The 20,116-nt window shown below is 43.1% G+C and overlaps 1 protein-coding gene across 6 annotated transcripts in view; it reads left to right on the top strand.

Annotated features, from left to right (window-relative positions):
* The window catches only part of ptprea (protein tyrosine phosphatase receptor type Ea), a 355,232-nt gene that overhangs the window by 232,320 nt on the left and 102,796 nt on the right, over window positions 1–20,116 (top strand). Inside the window, exon 1 of one of the 6 annotated variants that reach the window (XM_038821519.1) lies at window positions 2,217–2,284. The exons of the other annotated variants lie outside the window; for them this stretch is intronic. The gene's annotated coding sequence lies outside the window, so the exon portion shown is untranslated. Of the gene's footprint in view, window positions 1–2,216; window positions 2,285–20,116 lie in introns of those variants that run through there. 6 annotated transcript variants of the gene reach the window in all.

Below are 20,116 nucleotides of genomic sequence, written 5' to 3' on the forward strand. Positions count from 1 at the left end.
GATATTTACCAACAATATTTTAGAGAATTGTATGCAGTCCATTTCACAGGTATTAGCAAACTGAATGGTGATTCATGTAAACCGTATGTAGATCCCATTGTGCCCCCAGTCACACATCAAAAATGATGAATACTGTTTGATGTCCGGAAGCAGATGGGACTTAAGTGCTTACTCAACCTTGACATCATTGAGAAAGCTGAACCTCCCCATTGGGTCTTACCCAAGCAATTCATGAAGAGACCCAAGCATGAGGACTAGATTCAGCATTGATATGCGGTCACCAAACCAAGCAAGGCAACAGGAAAGACACTTGACACCAACATTCAGTATCATGGCAAAAGTGCTGAACCTGACCTCAATATGCAGGCTGCTGTCAAATCAAGCTTGAAAAAGAATTGAGAGGGAAGCATGGTGGCGCAGTGGGTTAGCACTGCACCGTCACGGCTCCAAGGTCCTAGGTTCGATCCTGGCTCTGGGTCAGTGTCCGTGTGGAGTTTGCACATTCTCCCCGTGTTTGCGTGGGTTTCGTCCCCACAACCCAAAGATGTGCAAGGTAGGTGGATTGGCCACGCTAAATTGCACCTTAATTGGAAAAATGAATTGGGTACTCTAAATCTATTAAAAAAAGAAAAAGAATTGAGGGCCCAAATCTTCTGGTCTCCTTGTTACTGGAGATGTACGTCGGGACCCTGCGGAGGTCCTGATGTGCTGACCTCCCTGGGAATTGCCTCAGATGTTTCAACTTCCAATGAGAAATTCCCCGGTTCCCCGGAACCTTCTGAAAAATTCTCCAACTCTACGTTTGAGTTGGTGATTCTGAACAGTTCCCACATACATATTTGGATAGTTACTCAGGAAGTATTAGACATGAAAGCCCAAGTCAAACCTCAGAGCAACTATGCAACTGAGGTCCCAATCACACACTGACCCCTCAACTCCCCAATTAGCCTTCCCGACTGACAACTTCTTACATTGTGGTAAAGAGGCTTGCCTGCAACATCAGCAGTGGTACAGAAACTACTCATGAATTTATAATCAAGTGGGATAAGTTGGACCTCCATTTGAAATGGATGCCATGTCAGTGGAACAATCTCTCTGTGCGCCAGTCTATGACGGTGTGAGACTCCTTCCACATTCAACATTGGGAATTGGCTTCATTAAATTAGTTAGCTGTACGTGACAACTGGACATCCAGAAGGAGCTTACTGGTACCATGGCAGCAACAGGAGTCATTGTGGTGCCAGGAGCAACCCTTAATAATGTCCAATAAAAGTTGGAGGAATTAGCTGGGGGGTTGGGGTGGTGAGATAGGTGGACAGAGCCTTGGCCAGCAGTGACCCTCTAGATGTGTACCCTGAGAGTTTGGGAAGATGTACACAGAGGGAAGAGCCTGAATCAGCAGTAGACTACTATTGTTTTATGAAGCCAGGAAGAACACCCCTGCTCCTTCCAACAAGATACAATATTTTTGGCAGTAGCCACGGATGGTCCTTTTTTAGCCTGATTCAATTTTGCAGGGTCAGCGGCATTTGGATGAAGCAGTCAGAACTTAGACCTAACTTCATCTCTTTCATGCTTGAAAATTTATATCGATGTCCAAAATTTCTTCTCGGCTTTGATTAAAAGAAGTGTGATTCCTTTTCATTATTCGTCATTTGATTTTAAAAATTATTTCCTCACGGCTCATCTTCTGATTCACACGTATCACACTCATAAAACACCAGACAAATATGAGTTGTTTTCATGAAAAAGGCATTGGGAATGTGGGCCTAAATCATTCTGCCCTCAAGTTAAAGTCACTTTTTTAGAGCTTTGTGCTGAAGGAAACATGAAAGAAAGTGACAGTAAAGATAAACAGCAAGGATGTTTATAATAAAATCCTACAGTCCTGATTTTTGATTTGATTAAAGAGACACCTAGGTGGCTTCGCATTGATTTTTGTCCAATCAAGCGTTGACATCGGGTTCAATTGTCAGTGCAGATTTACACTTTGTGATGTTACTCCTTTAGAAGCACATCCCGCATTTGCTAGCCTGTGTCTGATTTAATGAGCTGTAAATAAATGAATTATGAAAGCAGTCCACCAGCCGATATGCTCAACCAAGTATGGTGACATTTAAGGAGACACGCATGATATAGCGGAGCAGCAGAAAGATACCGAACCCTCAATTGTGTTTGCATTCCAAAAGAGTATCCATTGACAATTAGTCTTGACCGGAGCAAATAGACTCAGTTTATTTGCCATTCTGTGAAAATGGCGTCTTTACTTCAAATGTTTGTTGTGGTAAGTATTTGTTAATCCCTTTTAATTTCAAAGATATTTAGTTCAAAGTATCCAATAGGTGATGCTGTTTGGTTTCTGGAAATGTTTGATATAAAGTTCAAAAGCTCAGAAATTTGTAAATGGACCTTGTGTAAAATCTGTCGATGATTTGTACACAACAAAAATTACCGCAGATAACTTGTTTCAGTAGGGATTAAAATCAACGTGCATTTTATTCTTGTCCGTTAATGGAGTTTTATCCTTCCATTCTGACAACCAGCATATAATGAAAGAAACCGTAGGGTTTCTATTGGATGTTATATCTTGTGAATAATAGTTTAGATATGCAGGACTTTCTGCTTGTGTAATATTTTGCAAAGCTGCACTCTGAAATATTCAATATTAAATTGGTTGGGTTTCTTCTATTTAAGATAACCGCTTCACTCACTGCAATGTGATGCCCCAACTATTCCTAACCAGTTACTGGGTTCGCTTTCTTGGGATTTATATTATAGTTTATTCAATGTCCACTTACCAAAAATTGAGCACTGCCTTCCGTGGGAGCAAGCTCAATGAGAATATTAAATGGTTTCCAGATAAGAGAGACAAGTATGGAAAGTGTGCATTTTTGACGAGGAGAGCTCTGTTTAATCAAATAATCTGACGCTGTTCACTTTATTTTTTAAATGTATTAGTACTGTGGTTGTAGGTGCCAGTTGCAGATAGCGAGGAGGACTGTCAGAGAATACAACAAAATATAGATAGATTGGAGAGTTGGGAAGAGAAATGGCAGATGGAGTTCAATCCAGGCAAATGCGAGGTGATGCATTTTCGAAGATCAAATTCAAGAGCGGACTATATGGTCAATGGAAGGGTCTTGGGGAAAATTGATGTGCAGAGAGATCTGGGAGTTCAGGTCCATTGTACCCTGAAGGTGGCAACGCAGGTTGATAGAGTGGTCAAGAAGGCATACAGCATGCTTGCCTTCATCGGACGGGGTATTGAGTACAAGAGTTGGCAGGTCATGTTACAGTTGTATAGGACTTTGGTTCGGCCACATTTGGAATACTGCGTGTAGTTCTGGTCGCCACATTACCAGAAGGATGTGGATGCCTTGGAGAGGGTGCAGAGGAGGTTTACCAGGATGTTGCCTGGTATGGAGGGTGCTAGCTATGAAGAAAGGTTGAGTAGATTAGGATTGTTTTCGTTGGAAAGATGGAGGTTGAGGGGGGACCTGATTGAGGTATACAAAATTATGAGAGGTATGGACATGGTGGATAGCAACAAGCTTTTTCCAAGAGTGGGGGTGTCAGTTACAAGGGGTCACGATTTTAAGGTGAGAGGGGGAAAGTTTAAGGTAGATGTGCGTGGAAAGTTTTTTACGCAGAGGGTGGTGGGTCCCTGGAACACTTTACCAGCAGAGGTGGTAGAGGCGGGCACGATAGCATCATTTAAGAAGCATCTAGACAGGTATATAAATGGGCGGGAACAGAGGGAAGTAGACCTTGGAAAATCGGAGACAGGTTTAGATAAAGGATCTGGATCGGCGCAGGCTGGGAGGGCCGAAGGGCCTGTTCCTGTGCTGTAATTTTCTTTGTTCTTTCTTTGTTCTTTGTAGTAGCATGGTCAGCATTAATTGCCCTTGAGAAGGTGGTGGTGAGCCATTTTCTTGAACCGCTGCAGTCCATGTGATGAAAGTACTCCCCACAGTGCTGATAGGTAGGTCCTGGATTTTCACTCCGTGACAACAAAGGAAGAGAGACACATGTTCAACATAGAATGGTGTGTGAATTGGAGGGAAACTTGCAGGTTATCGTATTCCCACACAGCTACTGTCATTGTCCCTTTAGGAGGTAGCGTTTGTGGGTTTGAAAAGTATGGCTGAATAAACCGTGATATGATGTGCTGAATTCTGTGCAGTTTGTAGCTGTTACACACAATGTTGCACTGGTGATGGAGGCAGTGAATGTTTAAGGTAATGGACGGAAAGTCAATCAAGCAGACTGTTCTGGATAATGTTGAGTTTATTGAGTGTTAATGACATTGCACTTATCCAAGCAAGTGGAGAGTATTCCATAACACTCCTAATTTGCGCCTTGTACCTCATGTCTGGATGGTGGAAAGGGTTTGGGGAGTCATGAGGTGAGCCATTCACCACAGACTCTGACTTGTTCTTGTAACCACAGTATTTAAGAAACATAGAAAATAGGAGCAATAGGAGGATAATTTGGCCCTTCGAGCCTGCTCTACAATTCATTATGATCATGGCTGATCATCCAACTCAAAAACCTAATCTTGCCCCCCCCCCCCAACCCACCTCCCCGCGCATATCCTTTGATGCCCTTTGCCCCCAAGTGCTATCTCTAACGGTTTCTTGAAAACGCATAATGTTTAGGTCTCGACTACTTTCTGTGGTAGAGAATTCCACAGATTTACCACTCTCTGGGTAAAGAGCTTTCTCTTCATCTCTGCCCAAAACAATCTACCCCATATCGTCAGACTGTGACCCCTTGTTCTGGACACCCCCACCATCAGAAACATCCTTCTTAAATCTACCCTGTCTAGTCCTCTTAGAATTTTACAGGTTTCTATGAAATTCCCCTTCATTCTTCTGAACTCCAGTGAATACAATCCTAACCGACTCAATCTCTCCTCATACATTAATCCTGGTCTGGTGAACATTCTCTGCACTCAATTTAGAGCAAAAAGATCCTTCTTCAGATAAGTAGACCAAAACTGCACACAGTATTCCAGGTGTGGCCTCACCAAGACCCCATATATTTGCAGCAAGCAACCCTGCTCCTGCATCTGCTCCTGCTCTGTTAAAGCTTTTATCAACAGTGGCTTCCTCCAGGATGTTGATGGTGAGGTATTTGACAGTAGTAATGTCAAGGGAAGGACATTAGAAACTCTTTTGCTGGATGATCATTGCCTGGAACTTTTCAGACACAAATTTTACTTGCCACTTATCCGACAAGCCTGAATTATGTCCAGGTCTTGCTGCACATGGACAGACTACTTCAATAGTGGAGGAAATATAAATAGAACCAAACACTGTGCAATTATCAGTGAACACCCTCACTTCTGACCTTAAAATGGGGTGAAAGTCACTGATGAAGTAGCTGAAAGATTGGGCCAAGAATACTATACTGGGAACCACTTGCAGTGAGGTCCTAGGACTGAGATGATTGGTTTCCAACAACCACAGCCATCATCATTTGTGCTAGATGTAACTCCCACCAGTGGAAAGGTTTCCCTTGATTCCTATTGACTTAAATTTCACTGGGACCCCTTGATGTCGCTCTTATTCAAATGTCACCTTGATGTCAAGGGCAGCCACTCTCACTTCTTCATGCCTGGGATTTGAACTCAAGTCACCAGATAATTATTCTAGGCCTTTGGATTACTAGTGTAGTAACTTAACCACTTTCTTGCTGCACCTATTATGCTCAAGTGAGGAATGACCTTGTGGATGCAAGTATAGAGGAAGAAACTGGCATGGATCAGTCAGGAGAGTGGGGACAAAAGGTTGGTGGGGGTACAAAAGGTTTCTGGGTGGGTGGGGAGATGTTGGAAGTTGGATTAGAATTTAGTAATGTGTTACCACACCTGCAGTTATAGTATGAATGCAAATGAATGGGCCCTGAAGACTGGAAATTTCTATCTGATATGAAAGAAATCCAATTCCACTGGGATCTACAGTTAATCTAATATCATCCACATTGATTTGTAACATCTCGAACAAGGAAAATTATACCAGTAAGAAGTCTTACAACACCAGGTTAAAGTCCAACAGGTTTGTTTCAAACACGAACTTTCGGAGCACTGCTCCTTCCTCAGGTGAATGGAGAGGTCCACATCAGGAAAATGATGAACTGAGATGTGGAACTAAAGGCAGAGACTTCTTAAAGCAGGAGTTCTCAGTCCTGGCCATGGAAGGGCACCCAGTGTATGAGCAGCAATCAAGCCAATTGAGATGTATTGGTATGCATAATATCTCCATGTCTGCCCCACAAAGATCTGGAAATGATGTGTATTTCTGATGTTCAAAAGAAAATAATTGCTGGATCAGATTAGTAGAGCGATGGAGCGATAGGTGTAGGGGAGTTGGTGGAGCTATGCAACCCCCCCGAATAGTCATCCGTGGTATTTTGGGAAGAGGCTGGATTTTTTTTTCTTTGCACTGCAGTGGATGGACAAGTTTAGAAATTCAAGACAAACATGTCAGTCAATACATAATTTGCAATTGTGTCCCTTGATAGGTTCCTGTGCAGTTTCAGGTGCTGTATGCTTTAATATGTGGGGCATTGATTCACATCTAGTGCAAATTAATGACTGTTCACTGAGATTAATAACATGAGCCACTTTCATTCTGATTTTCCCTATATTGAATCAAGCCTCCAATCACCATTTCAACAATGCAATCTAAATTAGCATCAATAAATTAAAATGTTTAAATTAGTGTCACTGCTAATTAAGCCTGAAATTGCCTGAAGTCACCTTGTCTTGTTGGACCTGTTATGCTCCAAGCTAATTTTCCTGTGATAGCATCTCTGGCACCTTCAATGTTTCAGTGAGTTTACCCAGTGTGTAACTGAGCAGTGCACCCCAACAAGACCCAGGGTTTGATCCCTAATGTGTGCTCAGAGCAATGAACATGAAAAATAGGAGCAGGAGCAGGCCATTTGGCCCCGTGAGCCTGTTCTACCATTCAGCAAGATCATGGATGATCAACTGTGGCCTTAATTCCACTTTCTTATGTTCCACCTACCACCCCACCACCCCACTCCACACACCACCTCCAACCCACCATAACCCTTGACTCCTTTGTAGATCACAAATCTGTCTAACCTAATCTTAAATATATTCAATGACACAGCTTCCACCGCTCTCTGTGGAAGAGAATTCGAAAGATTAAAGAGCCTCCTCACCTCCATTTTAAATGGAAGACTCCTTATTTTGAAACTGTACCCACTAGTTTTAGATGACCCCATAAAGGGAAACATTCTCTCAGCATCTAACCTGCCAAGCCCCCTCAATCTTATTTGTTTCAGTAAGATCACCTCTCATTCTTCTAAATTCCAATGAGTATAGATGCAACTTGCTCAGTCTATCCACATAAGACAATGGGCAATACAGTAGCATAGTGGTTAGCACTATTGCTTCACAGCGCCAGATTTGATTCCTGCCTGGGTCACTGTCTGTGCAGAGTCTGCACATTCTCCCCGTGTCTACATGGGTTTCCTCCTGGTGCTCCGGTTTTCTCCCATAGCTCAAAAATCTGCAGGTTAGGTGGATTGACCATGCTAAATTGCCCTTAGGTTAGATGGGGTTGCAGGGTTACGGAGATAGGGTGGAAATGTGGGGTTAAGTAGGGTGCCCTTTCCAAGAGCTGGTGCAGACTTGATGGGCTGAATGGCCTCCTCCTGCACTGCAAATTCTATGATTCTATGAACCCCTTCATTCCAGTAATCAGCCCAAAGAATCTCTGAACTATCTCCAAGTAATTACCTCCTTAAGTAAGTGAAACCACAACTTATGCAGTTCATTAGAACATAGAAATTAGGTTTGATCTCAGCCAAACACTGGTTGTGACCTGCAAAACTGGTTCCAGTGCTGATGACCTAGGCAACTGAAAATTAGCCATGGTTTCTAATTCTGTAATGCTATGTGGAGACCTATACTAAAATTGTTTGGGTTCCCACCAATTAGCTGCTGAACAAGGCATCAGAAGTTGCCAACTCTTGACAGTCCATGAACCTAACAAAGAGCCTTCATTAAAAAGCTGAAGAATTGACAGAATAACTAAAAAGCATTTTCTGATCATTTTGTCCGATGTATTTTATGTACATTTGTTCTTCATCTCTCACAAACAATGGCTCTGCCTTCTTCATTTCCCTCTCCGTGTGATTTCCCCCTGTAGGATTGTCCACACTGGGCTGCATGCTTCTGTAAGCAACAGCATGAGGAGAATGGTTAGATCTTTTCCAATCCATGGCCACCGGAGCTCAATGGGAAAGCAGCATTTGATTTTCTCCGTCTCCTCAAAGGTGACCGAGAGAGAGATTTTCATTGTTCCAGACGGAAAACCGGTTCTGGGATCCAACCGCATGGTTTACATGTCCTGCGAGCTCAATGAAATGATAAACTTGGAGAGTTTTTCTGTGTCTCTGACCCTCAATGCTAGTTTTACACCTTGGTGGCAATTTGAAAGTCTATCCCCTAACCTTTCCTTGCCACCTCTTTATATTATTGCCATGGGAGGGAGGAAACATCCATGTCCCTCTACTTTATGGCACTGCAAGGGTTCCTTTGCAGAGTGTCAACACTGTTTTATATAAAATTGATATCCTAACATGTTCTAAAACATGTACATATTTAAACAATTCATTTCAGAAATTGTAAAATGGAGATAAATGGAACAGAAGAGATTATTCCTACTGTTCAAACCTATTGGATCAAACACACCAGCCAATATGAGTGGTATAGTCCAGAAGAAGCTATTAATTTCCAGTCTATTTATTAATACACAAAGGAGTCTACTAAAAGAATGTGTTATTCTGCTGGCATTCCAGTACAGTGTGGAAGTCCAATCTTCCAAATACAGGACACTGAAGACATTTAGTAGAGTGTCTGTGCCTGGAACTTACTGTCACTGGTGAGATTTTCATTTTACTTTTAATCAGAATTAATGCTGACAGTAATCTTTGCATGGTCTTTGCAAAAACTCTAAAGATTGAAGGGGCTAACAGCCAATAAGTCATACAGTAATTCATAGAAGTGGATTGTGACTTTTAATTTTATATTTTACATTTAAATGCCGCTCAGCTGTTCAACAAAAACAATTCTTATTCCTCTCCCACAGAAATATTTAATCTGTGATTTTGGTGCGTTGATTCGCCCATAGTTCAATTATAATTAAGTTACTGCACTCAGCCATGTTTTAATGTTTTGCATTATGTTCTAGAGTTTTCATATCAAAAATGAATTGGTGGCCGTGTGTTCTATGCACTAATTAATCTTTAAACAAATTTGGCATGAGTAAAATGAGCATCTTTCATGTTCATCAAAAAATCAGTGCCGATGTCTCAATGTCAATTCAATGTCCTACACTGTGCAGTGACCAGAAAGTAAGATTTCCTGTCAGATTATTCACCTCTAAAATGTGATTCTTCTTGAAATGTTTCAGAATATTTAGGGCTAAGCTAATTATTGTCTCCAATTTTTTTTAACCAAATCCGTATTATTCAGCAGGCTGTATTTTAACCTATCTTAATGGAGAGAACAATTGTTTGTGTTGATATTTATATATCCAGCTGATATCATGCAGCATGTTAGGAACATAGTGATATGAGACATGGGACTTAGGAGCAGGCCTCTTGATAATGCAAAAGGTGGCAACCCATGGGAACAGAGGAGCTACACTTTGCATTGTTGAACTGGAGGGAGCTGGATGAAAAAGCAGTGGAAGTGTTAGTCTTGAGACTTTAGTCTTTAACTTAGTTATCACTTCAGAAGAAATTAGATTTCTGCCATTATTCAATGCTTACTGAGATATAAAGGTGGTAATTTAGTTGAAATTTAGAGTTGAGGGAGAGATACTAACTTGAGAGAAAAGAATTACGGCCAAAGTCTGCAAAGGCCTGAGGGCCCTGGGCTTGGGATCGTGACAACTGAAACACATTATAGCTTGGGTACTAGATCTGCAAAGATTACACTTGCGCTGTAATCTTATTTGAAAGAAGATTCACAGAGGAAATATAAATGTAGACACAGATTAAACCATTGCACGTACAAATCTTTTGTGCATTACACATCAACCGTTCAGAACCTTTTAATATATTTAAGACTAACATAGTTATTGTACAACCACTTATTGTACTGTATCCAATTCATCAGTTATTTTAATAGAGGTGTTAACCCACTTACTCAATTTAATTGCGGATTTTGGAAATTGATTGGAAGAATAAGGTCTTAACCATCAGTCAAACACTGTATTGTTATTTCTCAACATTCTAGTAATGTGTAGTGAGAAGTGAAACAATGGGGGTAATTTTAATTCCAAAAAACAGATGGGTTGACAGGATGTTAAAGCTTAAAAGTCTCAAACTTGACCCCACCCTCGTCCTGCTTGCCCACTTCCAATTTCACTGAAGGGGGGAGGGAGGGCTGTGTAACCAACCTACTGCCAGGAATGAGTTGGTCAGTTAAATATTATAACAAGGCTGTGTGCTTCAGGCTTCAGCTGTCCTGCAGGTTTATACCTGGCCAGCTGTGTTTCCCAGGTCTCCCGGAAACCTAACAGTTAAAGGGAGGTGGGCAATGCTTTGTGGAAGGTACCTTTGCAGACCTTTTTTGTGGGCCAGGAGAAGCAGAAGTGCTTCTTACCAGTTGACTAAATTATTTACTTCCTTGACCGCTATCGGACCTCTTGTACAATTGGACCCTCTCCCAGTTTCAGAGATTGTAACAACCAGATAAGACAACTCCCTTGCAAATGACAGCCCCTTCCCTCCAGCATTGAAGGTTGGGACTCTCCCCTCACGATTGGATATCTGATCTTCTCTCTTCAGGATTGATGGCACCCCACTACCACCCAAAAAAGGTCTGACCCTTTCTTCCTAGGATTGGCAAGTCCCACTAAAACGAAACAAGGCACCTGGAATACTGTGCACAGTTTTGGTCCCCTTATCTAAAGAAAGGTATGCTGACATTGGAGACAGCCCAGAGAAAGTTCACTAGGTTAATTCCAGGTATGGAGGGATTTTCTTATGTACAGAGATGAGTAGATTGGGCCTGTACTCATTGGAGTTTAGACGAATGAGAGGTGACTTTATTGAGATATATAGGGCATGATCAAATGGCCTCATTGTTCCTAGATGATCAGAGGCCCCCAGGTGATTGGGCTCTGGCAGGGTCTTACCCTGGTACCGATGCCATCCAGGCACCAAGGCACTGCCACCCTGGCACCCTTGCAGTACCACCCTAGGGATTGGGTGGTCTGGAGCCCGCGATGGGGCATCAGGAGATCGGGCAGCATTTAACAATGAATGTAAATGGAATCTCCTCACCGAGGCCCCCCCAAAAAATGAGTTCCGTTTAATAGCAGGGTCATTCTCAGCACTGCAGATGACAAGAAACACCCCGCTAAATGTGGCCAAACCCGGACTCTTTTTTTCCCCATTAAATTGTGCCCATAGGATTCTCAGGGGGCTTGAAAGTGGAGATGCAGAGAGGGTGTTTCCTCTTGTGGGAGAGTCAAGGGTCAGAGGGTATAATCTCAAAGTAAGGGGTCACCCATTTAAGACAGAAATGAGGAGAAATTCCTTCTCTCAGAGGGTAGTGAACCTGTGGATTTTTTTTATCACAGACTGGTCATTAAGTATGTTCAAGGCTGAGATAGACAGATTTTTAAGCAGTAAGGGGAATCAAAGGTTATGGGCATAAGGCGAGAATGTGGATTAGAGGATTATATCAGATCAGCCATGATCTCATTGAATGGCAGAGTGGATTTGATGGGCTGAGTGGCCTACTTCTGCTCATATGTCTTATGGTCCAAAGAGTTTTTACACCCCCCCCCCCCCCCCCCCCCATAGCTGGTACCAAGTGCCAAGCCTATCAACATATCTGACTCCAAGCTTAGAAACAAAATACAGCACATTATAACATGAAAACTGTCAGTGTACGTGGCCAGAGCTTCATCACCTGCCCATTATACTGTGAAGCCAACAATGCTGACATTTTTAATGGACTAACATTAAAATTTGTTGAGGACTAAAACAATAGTGACTTGTAATTCATGTTAAAAGTAAAAATTTGTCAAATATCTGGTTAAGAATGGGATTAAAATACAAACAATCAAGTATTAGAGGAGGAATGGTTCAAATATTACAGACTCATAAGGCCAACAATGTGTGCAATGCAACAGAGTGCTGAAAGAATTGTTAGCTTGAGGTTTGTTCTGTTACTTTCAGAAATTATCCGGTTATCATCTTGGCATTTATCCAACGTTGGTCAAATCGATCAGGAAATTGAGTGAAAGGGATAGGTTTAATGGCTCAATGGCCTTTTCTCATGCCAGGATTTTTATGTTTGCATCATGTTGTGTGATTTGCATATCTACGTGGAACATTACTGTTTATTAAAGCCAAGGATCCTGATGTTTACAGGTAACACTGCTGTGAAACCTTTTCGGACAATTTTGCTGTATTAAAGGCACTGTTTAAAAGTAAGTTTTTGTTTTGGAATGATGGCGTATTTGAGTGCTCTGTGGCCGGAATTGATTTGGGTGAAGATATGGCTGCGGAGCTGAGATGAAGTGAACCCTATTATCAAAGTTAAATGACAAAACTTTCTTCATTACCTTCTGGGCTACCAGACCAAGTTTTGACGCTCCCTCTCTCATGCCCATTAAGCACTTACTTCCTTACAGGAGGAATAGAAAAGTATTTGAAAAAGTGCAGTTTAAATTCACAAGGATGTTAATGGGAAGGTTGCATAGTTGAGAAATGGTCATTTTTGTCACTGGAACTCATCCAAAGGGTTACAATGACATAAATATTGATAGATTGTTTCCATTCTTCTGCAAATTAGCAGAAAGAGGACACGACCTTTAACTAATGAGAAAAGGGAGTAAAGGGACGTTTAGAAAAAAAATTGTACAAAGGATGGTTTAAATGTGCAAATGTCTGCCAAACTTTCCAGTTTAACAGAATCCATAAATTATTTTAAAAGGGAATTGGATGGTCATTTCAAAAATAGTAAAAACAAAAGTACATGGGAGTAAGGAGAGTCAGATGAGACTAGGTGTTTCCTGTGAAGTCAAAGACTTGTGCACTATTTCTTTTGTAACACTTGAGACTTTATTGCCCACCGAGATCTACTGGTTTTGTATGGCCAGAAAAGCAGATGTTGAGGGAGTCCTGGGAGATGACAAAAAAGATCTTCTGCACTTTCTGCATCTCCTGTGGTTTGCCGTCCACAGGAAGGTACCCTTCCCAAAGGGCATGCACCTGGGGGCCTTCCATCTCCTGGGAGTCCCCCACCAGTGCCGTTCCGTCTGGTCCCTATTTATGGAGACCAGTACTGAAAGGCCCTGGCCTGAGGTCTCCGGGTCGAAGAAGATACTCTGGGTACATGCACATTAAAGGGTGACCAGCTGACTCACTTTAATATGCAAATTTTCTGAAAAATTATCCCACCCACAATGGGGGAGATTTATATCGCAACATCTTGTGAGATCGTGTTACATCTTGCGTGGCGTTGTGAGCCGGTTAGATCCCGGGAACGGGTCTCCCGGCTTCTATCGGCCATGCTGCGCCACGGCGAGCTGTTTTTCACGCGAAGGGTAGCCATAAAATTGCATCCAAAGCCTTTCAGTTTGTCCTATTATTAATTTTATCTACCCTTGTACAACCCCTTGGTTTAATATGACATGCACATGCTCTGTCCCTTCCTTTCATTATCTGGTAACTATATTAGCCTCATAATTAATCTGTACTCCCACCTTCTCCTTACACTTTGATTTTATTTTTAAATTTCCATGCAACTGAACCCCCCCCATCACACAACCCCCACCACCCCGCTCTTTAGTTTAAAGCCCTATTGACAGCCCTAGTTATTTGATTTGCTGGGACAGTGGTCCCAACATGATTCAAGAACAGTTCCCTCCTTCCCCAGTACTGGTGCCAATGTCCCAACAACTCGAACCCATTTCTCCCACACCAATCTTGGAGCCACACATTTATCTCTTTAATCTTATCTACCTCATGCCAATTAGCTCATGGCTCAGACAGTAATACGGTAGTGTCAGGTGGTATCTTGTACAGTGTTTAACATAATTATACAAAATAGATACATATATCATCCCAGCGTTGCCACTGGGCCTGATTTTGGAGGTGTTCTAATTTATTCACTGGTAATGTTTCAATACATGTTAACAAATTAAACAATCTTTAATACTTATGAACAAATACCAGATTTTAAAAAACCATATATATATATACATATGTACACTGAATTCTCCTCTTTGGTCAAATAGATAAAGGTAATAAGACTTATTGCCTAAAATTGAACATAATGTGTTGTGCGGTTCAAAATTAATTTATTATTCTGCATTCGAGCCGAGCACCTAACGTGCCTAATTTCAGACTCCGTGTCATTGCGAACGGGGAAAAAAGTCAATCAGCAATCCCACAGCAGCAACCCAGCAGTAACCCAACGGAAGCCAATACTTTCAGCAGATACCAGAACAAAAATCAACTTTGGTTCCCTTGCAAACCTCTAGATTTCACATTAATTTCATAATTTTAATGCAACTAACATGACGGTGAAGAAGACAGATTTGCATTCACATCGAGTCTTTAGCATGTCGCTCAGGAATGTCTTCGAGCACATCACACACAATTAATTACTTTCAAATTAGCAACTGCCACATAAAGATATTTAAAGATATTTACTGCTGTTAAAGTGAACTTAATTGACTAGAAAATGTAACCAGCATGCAGTAACATAACAAATTTGCGTGCATTTTATTGAATGACAGATTGTGGCCAGGGTTTTACGGCCCCGTCGAGGCGTGTCTCCACCCCCTCCACCATCCCGTGCATACGGCAAGCCACTTAAATCGACTTTCAGTTTGGTGGGACCATAATATCCCTCTAGGCGAAAGGGGCTGTAAAATCCTGACCTGTGTGTGTGTGTGTCTCCCTCTCTTTTTCTCTCCTATCTATATTTTTTATTTATTCTTTTATGGGATGTGGCTGTCACTGACAAGGCCAGCATTTGTTGCCCATCTCTAATTGCCCTTGAACTGAGTGTCATGCTAAGCCGTTTCAGAGGGCAGCTAAGAGTCAACCACATTGCTGTGTCTGAAGTCACATGTCAGCCAGAACAGGTAAGGTTGGCAGATTTCCTTCCCTAAAGGACATTAGTAAAACAGACGCTTTTCACAACAATCATGGGACACCATCACTGGTTTTATTAATTGAATCAACCAGCTGCCAGAGTGGGATTTGAACACACATTAATTATCAAGGCATTAGCTTGGGCTTCTGGATTGCTATTACGAGTGATATTACGACTACGCCACCATCTCCCCGTAGGCATATACAATTTGGTTATGTTTAGAAATTGATTTGTATGTCAGGACGTGACATAAATGCAGCATGAGATTTATGGATTGATGGATGAAGCATTCAGTTTGATTGGATTGTTTTTGATTCTCCAGTTACCAAGGCTTTGTAATACTGAAACTGCTGAGTCTCTTCATTTTTCAGTGACTCGCTGAGACTGAATTCAGAACCAAAAGCCAACTACACTCAGTATTTTTTCCCTCCAATTCTGTATTTTTCTCTTTATGCTGAATCAGGGTGCACCTGCACCAGCTACCCTTTGGTACCTCACTCATATGTTTTAGCAAAGATCAGCTGAGCAGACCCTTTAGTTGACTTGGATCAAGGCCATTGTCAGAACAAATGCAAACTGCTGTTACTCTTTAGTGCTTGGAGATGCTCTAGTAAAGGTCCGATCCCGTCCCATTGTAACTGCCAACCTAAAACCGAAATGGGTCACCTGCATGGGTATTGGTTCCAACCTATGCTTCAAAACATTGCTCAGGAACAGCATAGTTTGCCATGGCATCACAAGTGAACTTAGAGCCAGGGGTCAGCCATTCACTCCCTCGGGCTTGCTCCACCACTCAACTGGATCATGGATGGCCTGTACCTCAACTCAGAAACAAAGCATACACGTACAGTGAAATCAAGAGTACAGGGAAAATAATAATGCACCACTTCAAGGAATTTCAAAGTTGTTCCCCCAGTCAACCCTTGAACAAAGACCAGCTACAGAGTGAGTGTGCATTTCTCTTTTCTTGCCCCAGTGTCAGGAGTTTGTAATGCCCCTGAAAAAGGGTGCAATACTTTGACCCGCTGGACTCCCAGTAGGATAAAAACAGTCCGGACAAGTACTTTTTTTCCCAGTTTTTATTGTTTTTGTTCCTTCTGGGCTTCTGATTTTCCAGCAATCTTGTGAATCCTTTTGGTAGGCATGCAGACTGGAACCCATTCAAAGTGAGTCTCTTGCTCAAGGAGATTACTTGTGGGGGCTTTCAAACATGGATGAGGTTTAAAATAGGAAAACTTTTATGGAGACCCAACACTTGACCCCCTGAACCGCCTAAATCCTTTGCAGGCTAACTGCTCGATCAGTGGAATGCAATTCTCTAATAACAGAAGTAAAATGATCAGGATAGAGGGTTTACCAATCTCTGATTTAAACTGTGGGGTAGGTTTTCCACATTTTTCCAATAGTAATATCAGCAGAATCCAAACAGAATTGGCCAAGCCAGCACAAAGATTACCCACTTTAAACGGAAGTTACACTCTCAGCCACTTATATTCATGTTTTCTGCAATTTGTTTTACCTGGTTTGGGATTCAGTTCACCTGGAGCAGGCCCCAACCACAAAACTGTCCATCCTTTCAGATGAACCTTTCAGATTAAAATTGTAAGATTACACCCTGTCAATTGTACTGGGTTGAGGAGGCTCTTCAAATTGCACTCTTTTTCTTAGGCACACAAGCGCTAGTAAAGTAGCCATTGTCTCAGGTGACTGTAGGCTGCTTTCCCCTTTTGAGGGGTACAGCTGACTGGTGGTGGTTTAACCTGAGGGTCACTACGGGGGTGATTCTCCGAACCCCGCGTGGGCCGGAGAATGGAGCAACCGCGCCACGACGCCGGCGCACGATTCACCGAGTTACGGACAATGGGGGCCAGTTACGCCGGTGCATCTAGCACGGCGTCAGCCGCGGGCCACTGGAATCGGCGGGGCCGCCAATTCTCCGGCCCGGATGGGCAGAGAGGCCGCTCTGACACAACAGAGTCCCGCCGGCGCCATTCAACCCTGGTCGCTGCCGGCGGGAACTCTGGGGTAACGCTCGGGGGGCGGCCTGTGGGGGGTGCTCCCTAACCGGGGGGGAGGAGGGGGGGGGGCTCCGATGGTGTCTGGCCCGCGATCAGAGCCCACCAATCGGTGGGGCGGCTTCTCTGTCAGCGGGCCTCCTTTCCTCCGCCGGCAATGTGATAGCCCTGTGCAATTGTTCTGCAGGGCGGCCAGGTCTCCAACGCCGCGCCGAGGCCCCACTCCGGTTTTTGCTGCGGCGTCGGCACTTAGATTCCCATTAGAATCCCGCCCTACATATCAAGGCAAGGGGCAAGGTTGAGAAGGTGGGGCCTTCATGAATAACCTCAAGCCAATATGGGAATTGAACCCATGCTGCTGGCTTCACTCTGCATCACAAACTAACTGTCCAGCCAACTGAGCTAAACTGGATCCCAAGCCTACAAGCACTAGTAGGCATGTTTTAAAAGACTCATTCCTCAGGTGTGCCAGCACATTCCTCCACCTGAGGAAGGAGCAAAGCTCCGAAAGCTAGTGATTTGAAACAAACCTGTTGGACGTTAACCTGGTGTTGTGAGACTTCTTTCTGTGCTCACCCCAGTATAACGCCGGCATCTCCACATCTTTAAAATATTTAATGGACAAAGAAATGGATTAGTCTCAACCAATGGAACTATTAAATGATTCAGTATGCCTTTAGGCTATGGCCAGTTATTTAAAATACGGTTACTTAGAGGCGGAGATCCTTATTAAAGATGCTTAATTTTGGAACTGTTCCAATTTCTGCTGTGTTATCAAAACTGCACATGTTGCTGCTCTTAATTACATCAAAACATGCTTTATATTGAGAAATAAGAGTACAATTACACATGCTATTAACGCTGCCTTATGCATTGGTTAAAATCGATTTTACATTTCCAATGAGGCAAAATAACTTTAGCAGAAACCTGGGCCGGGCCTCCCAAAAGGTGCAGAATTCTCCGCACCTTTAGGGGCTAGGCCCGTGCCGGAGTGGCTCCCGCTCCGCCGACTGCCTTTGGTGCCACGCCGCCCGGCGTCGGGGCTGGCCGAAAGGCCTTCGGCGGTCGGTTTGAGTCCGCGCATGCGCCGAAGCGTCAGCGGCTGCTGACGTCACCACCGGCGCATGCGCGATGGAGGGGGTCTCTTCCGCCTCCGCCATGGTGGAGGCCATGGCGACGGTGGAAGAAAAAGAGTGCCCCCACAGCACAGGCCCGCCCGCCGATCGGTGGGCCCAATCGCGGGCCAGGCCACCCCCAGGACCCCGGGGGCCCGCTCGCGCCGCCAATCCCGCCGGCACAGAGGTGGTTTAAACCATGTTGGCGGAAGAGGCCTGACAGCGGCGGGACTTCGGCCCATTGCGGGCCGGAGAATCGCCATGGAGAAATTCCGCCCCTGAACTCTAAACTAACCAGCACAATTCCAAAACATTTTGGCAGAAATTCCCACTTGATCCCAAAGTGAAAACTCTTCCTCATATGTTTTGAGATCTACATTGAAATGACCAGTTGGATTGAGACAGTCGAATGTACACAATTTATAATTTTTGAAGTAGTGATTTATTTTCTGTGTGTATTCCAGTTCAGGGTTCTCATTGTTACAGCATACAGAGCCTTTACTACCACAAAAGCTTTTCTGTGAATAGCCAAGAAATTTCTCAAAATCTATTAACTGCTTCCCTCCTCGCTGGCCATTTGGGTTCCTCTTCTATGACCATTCTTTTTCCCATCATGTCACTCACCAGAGGAATCACAGTACTCCATATCTCGAACACTGCACTTAATGAATATAATTTCTCTGGACAGGTGCAATGAAATATGTCAAAAATCACAGCAGTGTCCACTTTCTCTCTAATTTCATTGGCTGTTGTCATGGGAGTGTTCCTTTAAGAAAGTTTTTGTTTTATCACATGGCTTCAGTGGTGTTATTGTGTGGGTGGAGCTGAGCTGTGGCTGTGAGGTTTGTTTTACTTTTGCTTTCAATTTTGACTGCTGTGGACTCCCGACAAAGAAAATAAGTGTTTTGGCATGTCTCTCTCTATTTTCATTGAAAGAGTTGTTCCAGGAAAAACCCCATTGATTACAGCTACCTGCTTTGGTAACTTAAAAGATGTAGTTTGCCTTCCGGAAGGGTTTAAACCTGCTGGTGAGACGGGGTCAGAATCCCAGAGAAAGCCAGTCTTATTGAAGTGACGGAATTTGTTTTTGAATTGGAACAGTTAAGGGGGAATTCATTAAGTGTTATACATAGATTACCATAACTGTGTGGTGTCTTTAATGTTTATAATTGATAAAAATTCTTGCCGTGTGTTTATATAAAGGTTAACTAAGTTCTTAGAATAAAGCTTGTTTGATTAAAGTGTCTGGGAAGACTGTTAAATCACACCTGAAGGGAAGGCTCTTGTGCCCATCCTAGTCAAATTCAACATAAAGGTTGTAGCTCAGGTGAACTGAGTTTCTAAGCACTGGTCCATAACACTGTAGACCAAAAACTACACTTTCTCTCCCGACAATGTGGGCTCAGTACACTGGAAATACAGAGCGCTCGGAACGCTGATTTGCACTGGGATTTCCCGCTTGCCATTATGGCACTGCTGGAAGACCTTTAATGAAGGTCACTGGAATAAGTTGCAGTGCTGAATGGGCAGCAGTATTATTAGACGGGAGGTCCAGTGGAAGCCCCGGATGACCCTGAAGATACTAATTTTCCGAAAAGGTAATGGCGTAGCATGTTCATGGTACCAACTTGTGGTGAACTGCTAGCAGTTAAATTTATGTGTTTCTAAAGCTGTGTCACTAGACTCCATGCGAATCGATCTGAACAGCAGTGGCAAGGCTAAGTCAGTAATAGCATCACAAGCAACTGTCTGAATAGTTCTACAGTTTGTCACTGGGAGCTGGTGTGGGTTTGGCACACTTGTGCTAAGTAAACATG

This window comes from Scyliorhinus canicula, chromosome 16, assembly GCF_902713615.1.
Source record: "Scyliorhinus canicula chromosome 16, sScyCan1.1, whole genome shotgun sequence".
NCBI classification, from domain to species: domain Eukaryota; kingdom Metazoa; phylum Chordata; class Chondrichthyes; order Carcharhiniformes; family Scyliorhinidae; genus Scyliorhinus; species Scyliorhinus canicula.